This window comes from Bos grunniens, chromosome 21 (assembly GCF_055505025.1).
Source record: "Bos grunniens cultivar Pamir isolate PY7600 chromosome 21, Bosgru_T2T1.0, whole genome shotgun sequence".
NCBI classification, from domain to species: domain Eukaryota; kingdom Metazoa; phylum Chordata; class Mammalia; order Artiodactyla; family Bovidae; genus Bos; species Bos grunniens.
The window spans coordinates 3,128,643-3,147,572 of NC_141185.1; the positions used below are offsets into that span (position 1 = coordinate 3,128,643).

Here is an 18,930-nt window from a genome sequence, read left to right on the forward strand (position 1 = left end):
ACCACCCGGCCGCCAGGTCTCTGCAGAGGCTCCTTTGGTCAAAGGCCTCGTAGAAACCAAACAAGAATCCCATTCTGATCCCTAACTTACAGACCCAGCCTGTCATTCACCCCCTTTTATTTCTGTTGCACAGCTTTTTGGGCCACACAGGACAGCATCAGGGCTGCCTCCTTGGTCTCAGAGGAGGGTGGCCATCACCTGCGCTTCAAAAGGCCGACGGCAGCTGCCCAGCACGACCCCCACGCCAGTGACCCAGGAGGCAGAACGCCAAACCAGAGAGGGTGACCCTCGAGTCTCAGGCAAATGAATCTGCCGTGTGACTCTGCGGACACGCCCAGGGCTTGTCACTACTCCTTCTCCCCTCATCCTCGCTTCTCAAAGGTGAATGCTGGGGCGCCTGTCCCAACATTGTATGTTGGAAGCACACAACCCGTCTGGGTTCACTGCTGCCAAGTCACTTCAGTCATGTCCGACTCTGTGCGACCCCATAGACGGCAGCCCACCAGGCTCCCCCGTCCCTGGGATTCTCCAGGCAAGAACACTGGAGTGGGTTGCCATTTCCTTCTCCAGTGCATGAAAGTGAAAAGTAAAAGTGAAGTCGCTCAGTCGTGTCCGACTCTTCGCGACCCCATGGACTGCAGCCTACCAGGCCGCTTCATCCATGGGATTTTCCAGGCAAGAGTACTGGAGTGGTGTGCCACTGCCTTCTCCACTGAGTTCACATGTGGAGAGGAATTCTGCTCAAGATGGATCATACCTCCCATCTCACCCACATGTTATTTAGAGGATATCTATCAGACTGAACACAAAGTTCATTCAGGTTTTTCCATACCATCTAACAACTCGAACAAACTTTGTGACTAACCCAATACCTAAGACCTTGGACTGTAGACTTCCGAGCTTAAGTCTTCTGTGGCTGTTGGGATGGAATGAATATATTTTACATGTCAGGAAACATGAATTTTGGGGTCCAGAAGAGAAGGCTATGGACTGAATTGTGCCCCCTCAAAATCCATATGTTGCAACTCTAACCCCTAAAGGGAAACTCTAATCCTAGAAGAAACTGATCCTCAATACTCATTGGAAGGACTGATGCTGAAGCTGAAGCTCCAATACTTTGGCCACTTAGTGCAAAGAGCTGACTCAATGGAAAAGACCCTGATGCTGGGGAATATCGAAGGCAGGAGAAGGGGATGACAGAGGATGAGACGGTTGGATGGCATCACCAACTCGATGGACATGAGTTTGAGCAAGCTCCGGGAGATGGTGAAGGACAGGGAGGCCTGGTATGCTGCAGTCCATGGGGTCACAAAGAGTCGGACACGTCTAAGCGACTAAGCAACAACAATTCTAACTCCTAGTGTGATAGCATTTGGAGATGGGCCTCTGGGAAATAATTCGGGGCCCAATAAGAGAAGATACCAGAGAGCCTGCTTCCTGTCTTCCGACCATGTAGGACACAGTGGAGAGGGGACACGCCTGCACGCCCGGAACAGGAGCTTCACCCGGAGACTGACCCGGCTGGCGGCTTCACTGCAGACATCCAGCCTCCAGAACTGTGAGAAATGAGCTCTGATCGCTTAAGCCACACAATTTATGATACTTTGTTAGGACAGCCTGAGCTAACACATGCCTCTTTCACAAAGTATAACCTCCCAGGTTGAAATGAGCAGTCTGAGTTTCTCAAGAACATGAGTGTCTCAGTTATTTATACATACACACACACACACACACCTCTAGCATGTAACAGAATAACTGGCATTCATGAAGTGCTTCATAAAAGTTTGCTGACTCCAGAAAGTAAGCAGAGAGGGAGCAGACCTCAACATAACAAAGACCATATATGACAAAACCACAGTTAACATCATACTCAGTGGTGAAAGGCTGATAGTATTTCCTGTAAGATCGGGAACAAAACAAGGATGCCCTCTCTCACCACTTTTATTCAACAGAGTTTTGGAAGTCCTAGTGAAAGCAGGCAAAGAAATGGAAATAAAAGGAATTTAAATTGTAAAAGAAGACGCAAAACTCACTCTGCAGATAACATGATACTATACACAGAAAACCCTAAAGACACCACCAAAAACTATCAGAGTTCATGAATGAATTCAGTACAGTTGCAGTATACAAAATCAATATACACAAATCGCCTGCATTTCTTATATACTAGCAAGAAGGGAAATTAAGAAAACAACCCCACTTACCATGGCATCAAAAAGAATGAAATACCTAGGGGGAAAACCTATCTAAGGAGGCAAAAGATCCGTACTATGAAAACGGTAAGACACGGATGAAAGAAACTGAAGATGGTACAAATAAATGGAAAGATATATTGTGTTCTTAGATTAGAACAGTGAATATGGTTAAAATGCCTATACTACTCGAGGCAATCTAGAGAGCCAAGACAATCAAATTACCAATGGCCATTTTCACAGAACTAGAACTAAAACAAAAAGAAAAAATTTTGAAAGACCCTGAATAGCCAAAGCCATCCTGAGAAAGAAAAAGGGAGCTGGAAGAATCAGCCTCCCTAACTTCAGATTATACTACAAAGCTCCAATACTGCAAACAGTACTGTACCCAAAGAAACACAGATCGATGAGACAGGACAGACATCCCAGAAATAAACCTATGCACCTGTGGTCAATTAACCTACAACAAAGGAGGGAAGGATGTACACTGGAGAAAAGACAGTCTCTTCAACAAGTGGTGCTGGGAAAACTCGACAGTAACATATAAAAGAATGAAATTAGAATGTTCTCACATCACCTACAAAAATAAACCCAACTGGATTAAAGGTCAGACTTTCCTAGTGGTCCTGTGGTTTAAAATCGACCTGCCTGCGCAGGGACCCAGGTTTGATCCCTGGTTCGAGAAAATCCCACATGCTAGGGGGCAACCAGGCCCATGCCTCACAACTACTGAGCCCACACTCCAGAGCCCGCGTGCTGCGCCACCGGAGCCCGAACACTGCCAACTGCTGAAGCCCGTGTGCTCCAGAGCCCATGCTCTGCAGCAAGAAGCCACCACAGTGAGAGACCTGCGCACGGCACCGGGAGAGGACCTCCGCTCACTGCAGCTGAAGAGAGCCCACGCACAGCACAGACATAAATAAAATAAATTAAAAAAACAGGAAAAGTCTTTTAAAAATGGATTGAAGACCTAAATATAAGACCAGATACTATAAAACTCCTACAGGAAAACATAGACTGAACACTCTTGGACATAAATTGTGGCAATATCTTTTCAGATCCATCTCCTAGAGTAATGAAAATAAAACAAACCAAAAAATGGGACCTAATTAAATTTAAAAGCTTTTGCACAGCAAAGGAAACCATAAACAAAACAAAAAGACAACCTACAGACTGGGAGAAAATATTTGCAAACAATGCGACCAACAGGGATTAATTTCTAAAATATACAAATAGCTCAAACAACTCAATATAAAAAATAAAAACAACTCAATCTAAAAATGGGCAGAAGACCTAGACATTTCTCCAAAGATATAGACAGCAAACAGCACATGAAAAATGCTCAACATCGCTAATCATTAGAGAAATGCAAACCAAGCCACACATCGGTCAGAATGGCCATCACCAAAAAGAATGGAGAAAAAGGAAGCCTCCTACACCACTAATGGACGTGTAAATCGCTGCAGCCACTATGGAGAACAGTATGAAAAGTGCAAGCGGCTCAATCGTGTGCAACTCTTGCAACCCCATGGACTACACCATCCACGGAATTCTCCAGGCCGGAATACTGGAGTGGGTAGCCTTTCCCTTCTCCGGGCGATCTTCCCAACCCAGGACTGAACCCAGGTCTCCCACATTGCAGGCGGATTCTTTACCAGCTGAGCCCCAAGGGAAGCCCAAGAATACTGGAGTGGGTAGCCTATCCCTTCTCCAACGGATTTTCCTGACCCAGGAATCGAAGCGGGGTCTCCTGCATTGCAGGCGGATTCTTTACCAACTGAAGTCCAGAGAACAGTATGGAGGGTCCTTAAAAAACTGAAAATACGAGCTGCCCTCTGATCCTGCAATCCCATTTCTGGGCATATCTCTGGAGAAAACTGTAATCCAAAAAGACGCATGCCCCCAGCATTCACAGCAGCACTGCTTACAACGCCCGAGGCGCGGAAGCCGCCTAAGCGTCCATCAACAGAGGAGTGGACAAGAAAATATGTTGTGTGTGTATATACCGAGCAGTGGCGTACTAGTCAGCCGTAACAAAAGAATGAAATAATGCCGTTTGCAGCAACATGGATGGACCGAGGTATGAGTACACTAAGCAATACAGAGGAAACACAAGTATCATGTAATGTCACTTACCTGTAGAATCTTAAAAATACAAATTAACTTACTTACAAAACAGAAATAGACCAAAAGACATAGAAAACAAATTTATGGTTTCCAAAGGGGAAAGGGTGAGAGAGGGATAACACATAACACACTATTATATATGAAATAGATAAATAACAGAGATCTACTGCACAGCACAGGGGACTATACTCAATATTTTATAATAACCTATGAGGGAAAATGTGTATGCATATATAAATAACTGAATCACTGCTATATACCTGAAACCAATGTCACTGTAAATCAACTTATACTTCAATAAAATTTCTTTTAAAAAGTTTCCTGAGCTAAACAAAATCTGGTCAGTGTTCATTTAAATGTTTTCCCTTATACTCTTCACACACACACACACACACACACACACACACACAGAGCACTGAGCTCAGCCGAGCACCCAGCAGATAAACACGTGCTCAAACAGTGAGTGTCCGCTGGACACCTCCTCTACTCTCTCCTGGGCTGAAACTTGCAGGCTCCGTTAGCCTTAAGCACCGTATTGCCTTTCTCTGGTGACCTCCTTTTTTAAGGCTTACTATTCTGTTATCACAATAACCACTCCTGTCACCACTATTCCTGTCTAGCACGAAAGAAAACAGAGGTTCCAAAGGGTAACATAAGTTGCCGGAGGCCACAAAGACTGTGGGTCTTGTGCAGGGTCCCGACGCCTGCCTGAATCTCGTCCCCCTGCAGCAGGGCTTCTACTGCTGGGAGGCCCCTATCCCCTGACCTCCACCTCTCCAGACCCTGGCCCACCAACAGGTGGTCTCCATGCTTCCCATCACTTCACGTAACTGAGAAACTTTTACGTCTGCAGTGTTACACTTGGAACACAACGTCAATGCTTTCAGAGCCCTACCTCTCACCGTGAATGCCACTGCCCTCCTGACCCCTCATCCTCCCCAGTCCGCTCGTCTCGTTACCCTTCTTTAGCCCCTATGTTGGTCACCCCTGGGCCACAGTCACACAGTCACCGCCTTCTGGTACAGACTCCTACGGGTAATAATGAATGAAAAAAGTAAGTAATTCGAAAGAACCATCCCCACCAAACTTGCAGAGAGCAACTACTTTCTCCCTGATGAGAAGGCCACGGCCAGAAGACTTCTGGAATTCATAAAAGAATAAGGAACGGGAAGCCCACAGCCAGAAAATTATATATATATATATATATATATATGTATGTTGAGAGAGAGAGGACTTCCTTGGTGACTCAGAGAGTAAAGAATCTGCCTGCAATGCAGGAGATCAGACCTGGGTTCAATCCCTAGGTCATGAAGATTCCCTGGACAAGGGAATGTGTACCCACTCCAGAATTCTTGTCTGGAGAATTCTCCATGGACAGAGGAGCCTGATGGGTATGAACGTGCAGGGGTGTGTGTGTGGTGTATAATATGGGTGTATGTACATGTATGTGTGTTTGTGTGTGCACGTGTGTATGCAGTATGTGTGTGTATACACGTATGTATATGTGTATGTGTTTATGGGCTTCCCAGGTGGCAGTCGTGGTAAAGAACCTGCCTGCCAATGCAAGAGATGCAGAGAGGAGAATTTGATCTCTGGGTTGGGAAGATCCCCTGCAGCAGGAAATGGCTACCCCACTCCAGTGTTCTTGCCTGGAAAATTCCATAGACAAAGGAGTCTGGCGGGCTAAGGTCTAGGGGAATCACAAAGAATTTGACACGACGGAGCAAACACATATATGTTTACATAAAACTTTACTATAAGAGGCCTCAGATCATCTAGACTAGAGGTTCTTACATCAGGCCTGATGGGGGGCATCCAGAGGCTTCCAGGACTCCCTAAAATCCCATGCATTAGTCACCCCAGTGTACCCACCCCACAAAGGTGGTGACTCTACACTCACACTACTTTGGACAAAGCTTAGATACCTAGGAGTGATGGGCATTTGGGAACATAGGTAAGCCACGCTTGGGAAACACGAACCTGGGCGGCTGTGGCACTGCCCCAGGCCAGGACACTGCCATGGCAGCACTGGGCAGGCAGGGCTCTCTGTGTGGGCGCGAGCAGAGGGCACACGTGGGACACAGCTCCACCCCTCTGCACCCCTATTATCCCGATATTTGGTGGCTCCACTGGAACCAAAGATGCAGACTCCTTGTTTCATGATTTAAATCCATTTCCTCCATCCTCTCTGACCTCATCACATTTGCTCCCACTCAAACAGTGTCGCAATCATCTGCTGAGATAGGCAGAGAAGGCAGACTTACAGAAAATGAGATTTCTAGTTAGAACCAATGCAGATGCACCTCTGCACATGCTGTCAAACCCTAACTTTATTCTAATAAATCCCTACTAGAATGATCTAGAGTGAAAAAAAGGAAATTTGGGATATAGGCTTACTAATACATTCTTGATGAAATTTTGTTTTAAGAACAGAGAATTGTAATACTCTTCAAAATGAAAGTGAAGTTTTTAAATAACTTTTAAAATGAACTAATAGGAGGGAAATTTCATAGACCCAAAATTATACCTGAGAAACCTCTGACAATAGATGATCAAGGATGCCCGATTAAATATAAATCACACATTTCATATAGGCAATTACCATTTTATGAATGGGTGTGTCCATTCGTGAATTCTTGGTTCAGAACACAGAATGCATTTTCTCACCAAAGGTCACATGCAACAGCTGGCATTTCCATTTTAGCCCACAGCAGCCTCTCTCAGAGAGGATACACAATACGCATATTGCTGCCAGCACCATGGAATCTAACCACCATACAGGTAATGGATTAAAGAGGGTACAAGCTCCCTGCCACTCCTCGCATCCACAGGCAGGCTGTGTCCCCTCTCCTTAATCTGGGAGTACGCTGTGGGCCCTTCAGCTGATAGACACAACAAGAGTAACGCTACACCCATCTGTCCGCTCCACCTCCTCACAGCAATCACTCTAGGAATCTTTGGCTGCCATGTAAGAAGTCCAACCACCCAAGCAGAGAGGTCACCTGACGAGGCCCTGACACTAGGTGGAAAGTGAGGAACCACTAAGCCTGGCCTTCTAACCATCCACACATGTGAGCACTGCCATTTTGGACCCTCCAGACCAGACCAGAGACCAGATAAATACCAGTTAGTAGCTTCAGTTAATGCCACGTAGAGCAGAAGAATCACCCAGCTGAGCCCTGCCTGGCCAACCACAGAACCATACTACCTATTAATAACAACAAATGACTGTGTTAGGTCACAGATGCTTAGGATGGTTTGTAACTCAGCAATCATTATCTAGAACAATCTGTGGTTTTTTCAGGAAACAACAGAAGCCCTGGTGCTGGCATCAGGAATAGAGTCCCTTCCTCCATTCTCCAGGGTTGACAGAGTTAAGATGGTAATGTCAGCCAGGATTTTGCTAATTATTAGCTACGGGGGAAGCCTCATGTTGGGAAGCAAGGAGGTACATAGTGTGATCATCAGAGAGCTTTCCTGTCTGCTTCAAAACCCTCCTAGAATTTTCTACACACTACTGAGGACAGGTTTCAAAATTCTGAAGAAATACAATGTACAGTCACAATGCAGTTGATTCCTTGATACCAAAGCCAAAGATACAAATAAAGAAAACGAAGGACCAATACTCTATATAAACACAGATGAGAAAATTCTCAACAAAACAGTAGCAAACCAAATCCAACAACACGTTAAGAGGATTATGCACCATGACAAAGTGAGACATATCTTAGGAAAGTAAGGGAGGTTCAACACACAAAAATCACCTAATGGAGCATACCACATTAATAGAAGGAAGGGGCGAAAACCAGACACAGAGAAAGCATTTGACAAAACTCAACCACCTTTCATCACAAAATAATCAGTATGCTAGGAATTTAAGGGAACTTCCTTAACATGACAAAGGGCACTTATTTTTTTTTAAACCACATATAACTTCATAATCACACCAAAAAGTTTTCCCCTAAGATCAGGAACAAGACAAGGATGTCTGCTTTCATCACTGCTATTCAAACTGCAGGAGAAGTCCTAGCCAAAGCAATGAGACAAGAAAAAGAAATAAAAGGTAACAACGTTGCAAAGAAAGAAACAAAGTATCTCTATTTGCCAATGACATCACTATATACATAGAAAATCCCATGGAATCTACCAAAAAAACTAATAGAGGTAATAATAACTAAATTCAGCAAGGTTGCAGGGTATATTATCAACACACAAAAATCAGTTGTGTTTTTATAAACCAGCACAATTCAAAAAGAAAATTAAAGAAACAATTCCATTTATAATAACATCCAAAAGAATACAATACCCAGGTATAAATTTAACCAAGAAAGTGAAAAATTTATATACTGAAACTATAAAATCTTACTGAAAGAAATGAAAGACATCTCACGGTCATGAATTGGAAGACTCAGTACTACATGGCAATTCCCCAAAGCAGATGCAATCCCTGTCAAAATTCCAATGACCTTTTTGAAGAAAAAGAAAAACTGATCCTCAAATTAATATGGAGCTATGAAGGGTGCCAAGTAGTCAAAGCAATATTGAAAAAGAAAAATAAAGTTGGAAGACTCACACTTCTCAAACTTACTACTTCAAAACTTTTCAAAAAGCTAAGATAATCAAAATGGTATGCTGCTGGCATAAGGACAAAAATACAGACCAATGGAATAGAACCGAGAGTCCAGACATAAATGCAAACACATGCTAATTCTTCTGCAACAGCGGTGCCGAGACCACCCAGTGGGGAGAGAGCCATCTCTCCAACAAACGGTGCTGGGGCCACGGGTAATCAAAAGACGGAGAGGGCGTCCTGCATCAGTTATACAGATTAGCTCAAAACGGACCAAAGATCTACATGTAAGAACTGAAACTATAAAATATACGGGCATATCTTCAAGACTTCAGATTTGGCAATGGATTTTCAGGTTTGATACCAAAAGCAAAAGGAAAAACAACAACAAAATAAAGTGGAATTCATCAAAATTAAAAACTTTTGTGCATCAAAGGACATTATCAAGAATGTGAAAGAACCACCAGCAGAATAGGAAAAATATTTGTCAATCATAAATCCATTAAGAGTTAAATACCCAAAACATACAAAGAACTCCTACAACTCAACAACAATAGAGACAACTTGGTTAAAACACAGGCAAAGGATTGGAAGGCATGTTGTTTCAAAACAGACATACAATGAAAATTTGTTCAATATCATTGAACATTAAGGAAGCACATAACCACCATGAGATATCATGTTACATCCACTAAAATAGCTTTAATCCAAAAAAAAAAGGCAAATGTTGACAAAGATGTACAGAAACTGGAATCCTAGTACATTGCAGGTGGGGACAAGTTAGACACAGAATGACCACATGACCCAGCAATTCCACTCCTGGGTATATTACGCAAGAGAAATGGAAACACTACGTCTACATAGAAACATATATGTATGTGTGTGTGTACACAAACACACACACACATATACATATATATATATATATATATAACTCGTAATAGCCAAAAAGTAAAAACCCAAACATCCAACAGTGGATAAATGGATAAATAAACTGATACATACATAAATGGAATACTACTCAACCACGAAAAAGGAACAAAATACTGATACATGCTACCCCATGTATCAGATGCACCCCAGAAACATTATGCTACATGAAAAAAGACACAAAAGGTCAGGGGCTGTATGATCCTTTTTATATGACATACTCAGCACAAGCCAATCTATAGCCACAGAAAGTAGATTAGAGGCTATTAGGGTTAGAAGAAAAGGGGGGATAAGGAATGATTACTTATTGAGTACAGAATGTTTTACAGGGTGATAGAAAAGTTCTAAAACTAGAGCAAGCCCTGTGGTTGCACAAAATTGTGAACAGACTACATACCATTGAACTGTACACTTCAAAATAGTTAACTGAACGTTATGTAAATTTTTCCTCAATAAAAGAAAATTTGGTTGAACCACTGATCAACTCATACAAACACCTGAGTATCTAACATACTCCAGGTACTCTTCTAGGAAATGGGTTAAGATGATGGACAAAAATTAAAAATGCAAGTAAGTGCCTAGAGAGTGAAGGCAGGGGCCATCTAACTAGGGTGTTGAGGGAAAACCAAGGAGAGCTGACATCTGAACAGAGATCAGAACAAGTTTCATATTATTACGCTAAATAACAGAAGAAAAGAATGTACTAAAATATAGTTTTAAACTTATCAAAAAATCATATATAAAAATTGCTTAAAAAGGGAGGGCCTATCTATAGACATTCTTTTTTGTGCAAATAGTGATTTCTAGTTTCCAGATATTTTATTCTTTGTTAAAAATAATTTCTTTACAGTCCAATAATGTGCTTCTTCTACCCCTACCTGCCTTCCAGTGCCAGGCTCACTCCCAAGACAGCTTACTGTTCACCTTGTTAACAAGCATGTTCTCCCTTCAGGAACCCACACAGGAAAGGAATTCCCACTCATGACCTGCCAGGTCCCCACATCCACTCACATTCTCACTTTCAGTCCTCACAATTGCCCCTGCATAGATGAGAAAACTGAGGTTCAGAAAGGATAAATAACTTACTTACCAGAATTCAAACTGGGTCTGACTTCAGACCCAAACTCCTCCCACACATAAATTCATCCCATTTGAGATGGCCTGAGAACATTTTGCGCCAGACTGGGAAAATACAATGAAGCAGCCCTGTCCTTAAGAAGCTTGTCATCACAACACTAGAGATCCATCCCAGATGCACTAGAACTTTCCTCAAGCTGGAGAAGGCAGGGCAGTCCTCCCCAGAAACATGAGGCCCTTGCTATCTCTCCCACACACTGCCTTAACCCCACTGCCTCTAACCTGGCCTAAGGACAAAGAAGACCTACCCTCTGCCGCTTGAGACCTCAGGGCCCAGCTGTGACCCCGAGTACACAGCCCTCCCCCAGCAGGCACGGATGGCTGTGTAACACGCCCCCGCCCCTCAGTCCAGGCATCGCCAGTTTCATGTTCAAACCTTTACAGTGGTTCTAGCAGAAGAGCCACGTAAAATCTTCAACAAAATACCAGTGACATCATTTCCTTGCTAACTGTGGAGGTTTCTTTGTCTTTAACTCATATTCCCATAAGCAATCTGCAGTTATAATTAAATTCCACATGAATGGGTGGAATCTGTCCATGTTGGGCTGTAACTAGCTCTCTCTAGACTGACCAGGCCTCCGGGACTTGTTCACCACTAACAAGCTAATATTTGTAAAACCCTGTAAAGACATAATGACTACACACTATCGTTATTACTAGACACCGGTTTAAATGTAAATTAAGAGAGAAAGGGGAAAGAAAACACATTAGTAAATCAAGTTTGGGACTACTCCTCAGCAAGAACCACAGAGCAAAGAATGCCTTCACTGATCTTATTGAAAGGAAGTGGAATGCAGGGTAGCTGCTGTAGGAAAATGAAAGAGAGAGGGGATGGAGCACCAGCAGGAAAGAAGTCCATACAGGCAGAACAGATGCTGGAGCAGAGGAAGGGCCGTGTGAAAAGCATATGCTGGAAAAACACACGATGTCAAATGTCTAGAATCTGAAAGCAAAACTAAGAAGTCTAGAATAAGAACAAGATCTAAAAACGGATTATAAATTCAGCCTAAACTGACCACAGAGCAGAGTGGTGAAAACATGGACTCGAGTCCAGCAGGCCTGAGGCTCTTCCTTTTCCCCATCTGTAAAGTGGGGACAAGTCTTCCCTCCAGAGCCAGGCTGGCACAAAGGCCTTCTGAGGCCGGCACCCTGAGGCACCCTGATCGGCAGCCACAGAGAGCCCCGCGGGCTCTCGGGCCCGCCCCTCTCGCTCTCGCTCACCATCCCCGGAAAACACCTCTGCGCCCGGCGCCCCGGCTCCCACGGCTCTGCCCCTCTGCCACAGCGCCCACCACGCGGTGCTGTAACCGGACCACTCCCCGGCTTACTCGCCTCGCAGAAGCTCCTTGAGGACAGTGCTCACACAGCGTCTTACTTCACTTTTAAGTGCTGGCAAACTAGCCTAGCTCTAGGGTAAGTTCTCCCCAAAAACGTGAGTTCATTAATTTTCAATTATCCCAAATTGGATAGAGGCCAAGCAGCTTCCCTGGGGCCAATCCTGGGGAAATGAAGACCGCAGGGGGCAAGGGGGGAAGAAAAAAAAAACACCATCTCTACACTGGGTGAACAGTGTGCACCTGCCAGACAATGGACTGACGTGGGAGCCCTCCTCACCCAACACTCAGCCAGCTGCCTCCCGTGTAAAAGGAGGAAACTTCTCTTGGTCCCGTCCATCTGACGCATTAGTTTAGGGTTGAGGCATTCTAAGGTCTCGACCCTCTTCCTCTATTAGCTCTCAGTCCTCTATTACTACAAAAATTAACATCAGTAGAAGGTTCTCTCACCCATTTCTTTCATAAGAAGCAAGTCTGTGCCTGCTGCTGTTCGTCCCATTTTACGGATGGAGACACTAATTCAGAGAGGCCCAGCAGCCACTTTGGGTGGTTCTGCTGGTGTGCGAAAGGGCAGGACTGGGATTCCGATCTTTAAAGCTGGAGCCTTCCACCATGCCCACACTTCTCAAGCCAGAAGGTGGATGGCCCCTAGGACTCATGGCAGGAATTCCAGGGGACCCCTCACCAAACCTGGGGGAGCCAAGGATGAACACAACGCATGTTCTGGAGAATCCAATGCACTCAACAACTGAAGGGGGCAACATATGTTTACAGCAAAAGAAAAAAAAAAACCAGACATATCACTGAGTACAGTGTAAAATTCCTATTAAATTTTAAGATAAAACTTAATGGGCTTGGACTCCTATCAAGGGTTTGAGACATACTGAACTAAAACCATGCCCTTCCCACAGAGAAAAGCCTTCTGAAACCAGAACACTTAATTTACCCCATAATAACATTTCAAACACCAGGCTATATTAATCCAAAAAAGACAGAATTTAATTTCCAGAATAAAGTTGTGACTCCCGGGCATTACTGGGCAAGGCAGGACTCAGGAGAACAGATTTCCTTGCATTTCCTCTTTAAGTCATTCAAAGCACCCAGGGAAGTTAAGATGCTGGATGAAGACCCCCATCTTACAAGCCCCCTCACACAACCAACCTGGGAGCTAAGCGCTATCAGAACTGGGGGTGGAGGGGCACAGTCCAGAGACACGGCCACAGGGCATCCCCACCTGCAGACACATATGCCAAACCACACGGAGCCACGAGGCGAGCATCTGTTACATCCCTCTTCCTTCCCAAACTTGCGGATTCCTGACACAAGCACTGACGGAGGCCGGGGTGCCGGGGCCCTGGGGGCGTCTAACCAGCACCCCGCTGCCTCAAGCATATGCAGGCCTCCTACCGGACGTTAGCATTCCAGGGCACAGTCACTGAAAACCTTCGCTACAATTTTGACTCCTGGAAACTAACGTTTTAGTATTTTTGATGCCACTGTCATCCTGAAGATTACATTATCCCAATCAATTAATGAATTTAGCTTTTCTCTCCACTCAAAGAAACCAAGTTTCCAATAAATATGCTTATGGTTTTTGCCACAGAATGGGTGTTTTAATTGGAAAAGAAATTAGGATATCAGAACAGCAGGCATGATATCTTTCTTGGTAGAATGGCCTCATGAGAGAAGTTACCAAGTAGCCCCCATTAAAAAAAATACATGGAGTCAGGAATTCCTTGATGCTCCAGTGGTTAGGACTCTGCACTTTCACTGCCTAGGGCCCAGGTTCAATCCCAAGATGGGAAACTACAAACCCACAAGCAGTGCGATGCAGGCAAAAACAAACAAAAAAACCCACGGAGTTATGCATCAGCATGGAGGAACCCTTATAAAAAGTAAGCCATGAAATGAACTTACAGGGAGATTTTTTATTTCTTGAGAATTAAAGATTTACGTCATTTCAGCATGGATGACAGAGCAGCAGGTTTGGGGGTGTCCCCTGGGGAAGGGGCACTCTAACACTCACTCCCCTCCCCACCACCTTTTGAGACCTTCCACCTACAGTGAGAAAAGGCAGGGACAGCCAAGTGCAGCCGCCCAGGCCAGGTACCACCGCTCCGTCTCCCGCCAAAGACCTGGTCACAAAGGGCCTGGCGGGGGCCAGGGGACAGCATGGGAATCATTATAACCGGAAGCATGACCAGCATGACCACCAGCATCACCAAGACCGTGTCTACTGGCACAAACAGGACCACAAACCGTCAGGTGCTATCTTCCCAAAACTAAGTGGAGCACGGAGAAGTCCTCTTCCTGCCAATCTCAAGGTGGGCCCGTTGCACCGGCCTTCTTGGCACTGGATCTCAACACCCACTCCCCAGAAGCTGTCCCTGACTACCCCGCCAGCCAGGAGCTGTCTACCCTTTCCCGAACTTCCACCATACTTCCAGTCCTCCGCACGACCCGCTAATCCACTTTAGTCTACTCTGTAGGACTTTTCTTGCCTCTTCCGAATGGAACTGCACTCTCCAGCTGAGCAGCCAACTTCCTGAAGGCAGGATGGTGAAACCTTCATTTTCCCTCTCCCTTCTGGGCACAAGCTTCAGTCCTGGTGCTACCTGGTCAAACAGCGCTGGTTTCCGGCATCTTCCTCCACCACGCACAGGGGCTGAGACCATGCTCTCAAAGGCAGGTGCTGCAACTCCCTCATCCCAGCACTGGAACCAGAGAGTTACGAGAACTCAAGGCACATTCACTGAACATCAAATTCAAGGAGAAAAAGACTCCCCCATTCCAGCTAATGATCTACTTATCCTGCAGAATACAGATACTCAGCAAGGGATTCCAACCTGATTTCTAGAGTTGACAGAAACCCACAACAGTCACCTGCATTTATGACATCTCACCACCTGCCAGCCTCACCCCCAACAAGCCTGCACAGGGAGACAAGCAATTCTGGCCCAAAAGGAGATTTTGACGCTTGATGACAAAAACATCACCTTCTCCTTCCTAGAGTGGTCAGTCCCCAACCCCTCACTGTGCTGTGCAGACCACAGTCGACGAAGGCCCTCTAAAGTGAGAAAGCCATTTTGTACTGTTTAATTATGAATACTAGACCTTACACGAGCACACATGTTTTCTTACATTTTTTTCCTTTTCTGTTGAGAGCTGCTCTGTCCCCTACTCCATGAGCAGCTGTGGACCTAAAGCCAGCTGCGATGGCACGAGCCATCCTGTCCCCATTCACCTCTCGACCGCCCTCCTGCCCGCAGGCATCCAGCACTCTCTCGCTGGCTCCATTCCCTCTGCCCAGAGCAGGTCTGAGCATCATCTCCACATTTAGGCCTCGGCTGCCTCTCTCTGGTCACCTTCCAAAACCACTGGCCTCGCTGCCTTCTTTTCTCACTTTGGAGCTCTTTCCTCAGTGTCTCTCTGTATCTCAAGTCAATATGATGACTCTCCTCCACCAGCAAAATAATAATAATAGTAATTTTCCTTCCTCACAGAACATTTGTAAAGAAGCATGCAGGGGGTCCAGAATCCATGGGATTGACACAGAGGCCCTGGCTATATGAGGTCTCCTCTGCTAAGTTAACAATTCTTAAACTGACCATTACAAGGAAACTCAGCTATTGCATAATATTTGATAGGTTAGATCACTTGCTGTTTGTAGAGTCTTGCTCTACAGAGATGAGAAAACAGAGATGGACAAATTTAACGCAATTTCCTTTGTTTGCTTGAGCTAGCCCAGACTTGCAACACCACAGTGACAGTTTTTCTTAAAGTACAGCTTTAGCATCATCAAAAAGGACTTCACCAGAGTGATAAACCATTCTTGTCCTTCAGCGTATTGGCGTATCTATCTATCCCCGACAAACCCCCTCCTCCTCCTCAAGGTCCTTCCCGCTTTGCACAGTGAAAAATTAAAGGGATTCTAGTAGGGGTCTTTACGGAATCAAAACCCCAAACACAGGGGAGAACAGCTAGAAGCAGCTCAAATGTTTCAGTTAAACTAAGGACTCTCTTCAAGACACAAAAAAGAGTAGGAATATTTTGATTGTATTAACAGAAACCACTGGCCAGCTGCTACTGCTGGTTTCCAGTGGAAGATCTTTACATCCTTCTGTACAGCGAGTGAGGCCATCTTATTAGCTCCAAAATGAATGGACAGCATCCAAGAAAAATAACTGGTTTTCTTCCCCCTCACAGAAAAATTCACATGAATGTCTCAGAAAAAGAAAAAAAAAAAAATGCTGGAATTCTCCCTGCCAGCTCTCTGCTTCCCTGGCTTCTGCATGGTGACAGCTGGAACAGATGGCGTCTGGGTGAGACACCTTACATCTTAAACCTCATCCCTGATAAGGTCTGATTTTGACTAGTGGTGCTGGAATCCTAGGTCTGTCAAGGTTTCTGTCCTGAACACCTACTCACCACATTTCCAACCTTGTCCATTTTAGGGTTTTCACACTAATAAGGCTTATTTTTGTTTTGGCCAAAAAATTCTTCATCTTGAACTGATTTTCAGTATGTATATACTGTCACCACACAATAGTGAAAAAGCAAACACTTCCTTTCATTTGAAAAACGAACGTACACAATTTTGCCAGACATCCTACACATGATGCAGTCTTTTGAACAGGCCATTTTCAAAGATGTGAAAGACAGGAAAAGATTTTAGCACCAACTGATGGTCCACTTGGTCATTTCTTTACATACGGATTTTATACACAAATGCAAGATTACAGAACACACAACATTCCCAAAAGCTTCACCAGCAAATGCTAAGAAAAAATAGAAATTATGGCTCCCCTCGGTTGTATGCTGTGAATGGAAATTAACAAGCGGCAACAACGCTCAACACAGCCTTTATGAATCCACAAAAATAAATGAATAAATCACACACACACCCTCATCTCATTCTGAAAACTAATTATCAGCTTAAAATGAAAACCATGAAATAAAACTGCTTCCTTCAACGTACAATTATATGAAGGCTTCTTAGATTTCAAAGCACGTCCACAACACTCCATTGATTACCATTTTGTTGCTATGTTTTCAAGAGAAAGGTAAAGAATTTTTTTTCCCCACGAGATTCTGTCTAAAAGCCTAAATATTAAATAGATGTCCCCAAACGGGGTGAAAACGTGGCAAAGTGTGCCTGAGCAATTAACCGAAGGCGGAATGTGTGCCTTTCGCCCCAAACTGGATCCCAGTACCCGGCTGCCTCCGAGGCCGCTGCAGCTCTTCGCTTATGAATCAGTCAGAGGTTCATCTGCAGAGGAATGACTCAGTATAAACTTTTAAATAATGGCTTAAAAAAAAAAAAAAGAACCCAAGCCAGCCCAGGGTGAACATGTTCGGCTATGGAGACACCCGAGACGGTCCGCTCCTCACCCCGCAAAACACACAGCCTCGTCGGAGATGCTGGTCTCTCGCCACCTCGGGGTGAGGGGGGGGGGGTCACGTTCCAAGCGGCCTCGGCGCCCCGTTTCCTGAAAAGCTGCGGGAGCCCGGGCCCGCGGGGCCCTCGGCCGGGCCGGGCCGGAGGACAAAGTTTCCCGAAGTTGAGGCGTCCGGGGGGCGGGCGGGCGCGGGCTGGGGCGGGGGCGAGACGGCGCCGCACCGGGCACTCGCCGCCGGGCGCCGGGCCTGCGCCGCCCCGGCCCCGCGCCGACCGACCCCGCGCCCGCCCGCCGCCCGCCGCCCGCCGCCCAGGGCGCGGGATGGAGCCGCCGGGGATGGAGCCGCCCGCCGCCCGCCAGGCCCCTTACCCGCGTCCGCGCCGCCCGGCCGGCTCAGCAGCGCCGAGCGCGTCCTCCGCCGCGGTCCGCAGCGTCCTGCTCCCCGGGCAGCCCCATGTCGGGGGGCGGGGAAGGGCCGGCGGCCGCCGCCGCCGCCGCCGGCTGGAAAGTCCCTGCTGGGCTGCAACCCGGCTCGCGCACGCGGCGGCCGCGCCGCGCCGCGCTCCCTCGCCCTCACGCACCCTCTCGCAGGCACTTCCTCTCGCGCGCTGGAAATCCCCGCCGGCCTCCAGAGCGCGCCCGGGCGCGCGCGCGCCCCGCCCCCGCCGCCGGCCCGCGCGCGCGCGCGCGGGCGCGGGGGCTGCGGGAGCCCGCGAGAGCGGCCGGCTCTCCGCGCCGCCGCCCCGCGCGCCCCCGCCCGGCCCCGCGCGCGCCCGCCGCCCGTCGCTAAGGCCCTCCCCCCGGCGCCCGCCGCCCGGCCTTAGCAACGGCGCCGCGGCGCGGGCGGGGGCGGGCCCGGCCGCCCCCAGCGCCGCCCCGCCCCCGCGCGCGCGCGCGCGCGCGCGCGCCCGGCCCCCGGCGCCTCGCAGCCCCCGCCCCGGGCGTACCCCCCTTTCCGGGTCGAAAAGCCACGCAAGCCGCGTGGGGGCCCGAAAGGTGCAGGTCCCCTTAGGGTCGGGAGCCATGGCGTCACGCGTTTCACCAGCGCGGCCACCCTCAGTCACACCGACACACATTGAGCACAGAGGCTCGCACAACTACTCACACTCACCGACACACAGCCAACTCGCGTTTTTACACATGCTCAGACACACATGCTCACAAAACATACACACGCTCGCAGACACACAGTTCACACACACTCCAAGACACACTTGGTCACAGACATGCTCTCATGCGCT

The 18,930-nt window shown here is 46.8% G+C and overlaps 1 protein-coding gene across 1 annotated transcript in view; it reads right to left on the reverse strand.

Moving 5' to 3' along the window:
- TRAF3 (TNF receptor associated factor 3) overlaps positions 1-18,342 on the reverse strand; it is a 112,305-nt gene extending 93,963 nt beyond the window's left edge. Inside the window, exon 1 of the mRNA XM_086362818.1 lies at positions 18,059-18,342. The gene's annotated coding sequence lies outside the window, so the exon portion shown is untranslated. The remainder of the gene's footprint in view (positions 1-18,058) is intronic.
- Between the last annotated feature and the right edge of the window lie 588 nt (positions 18,343-18,930).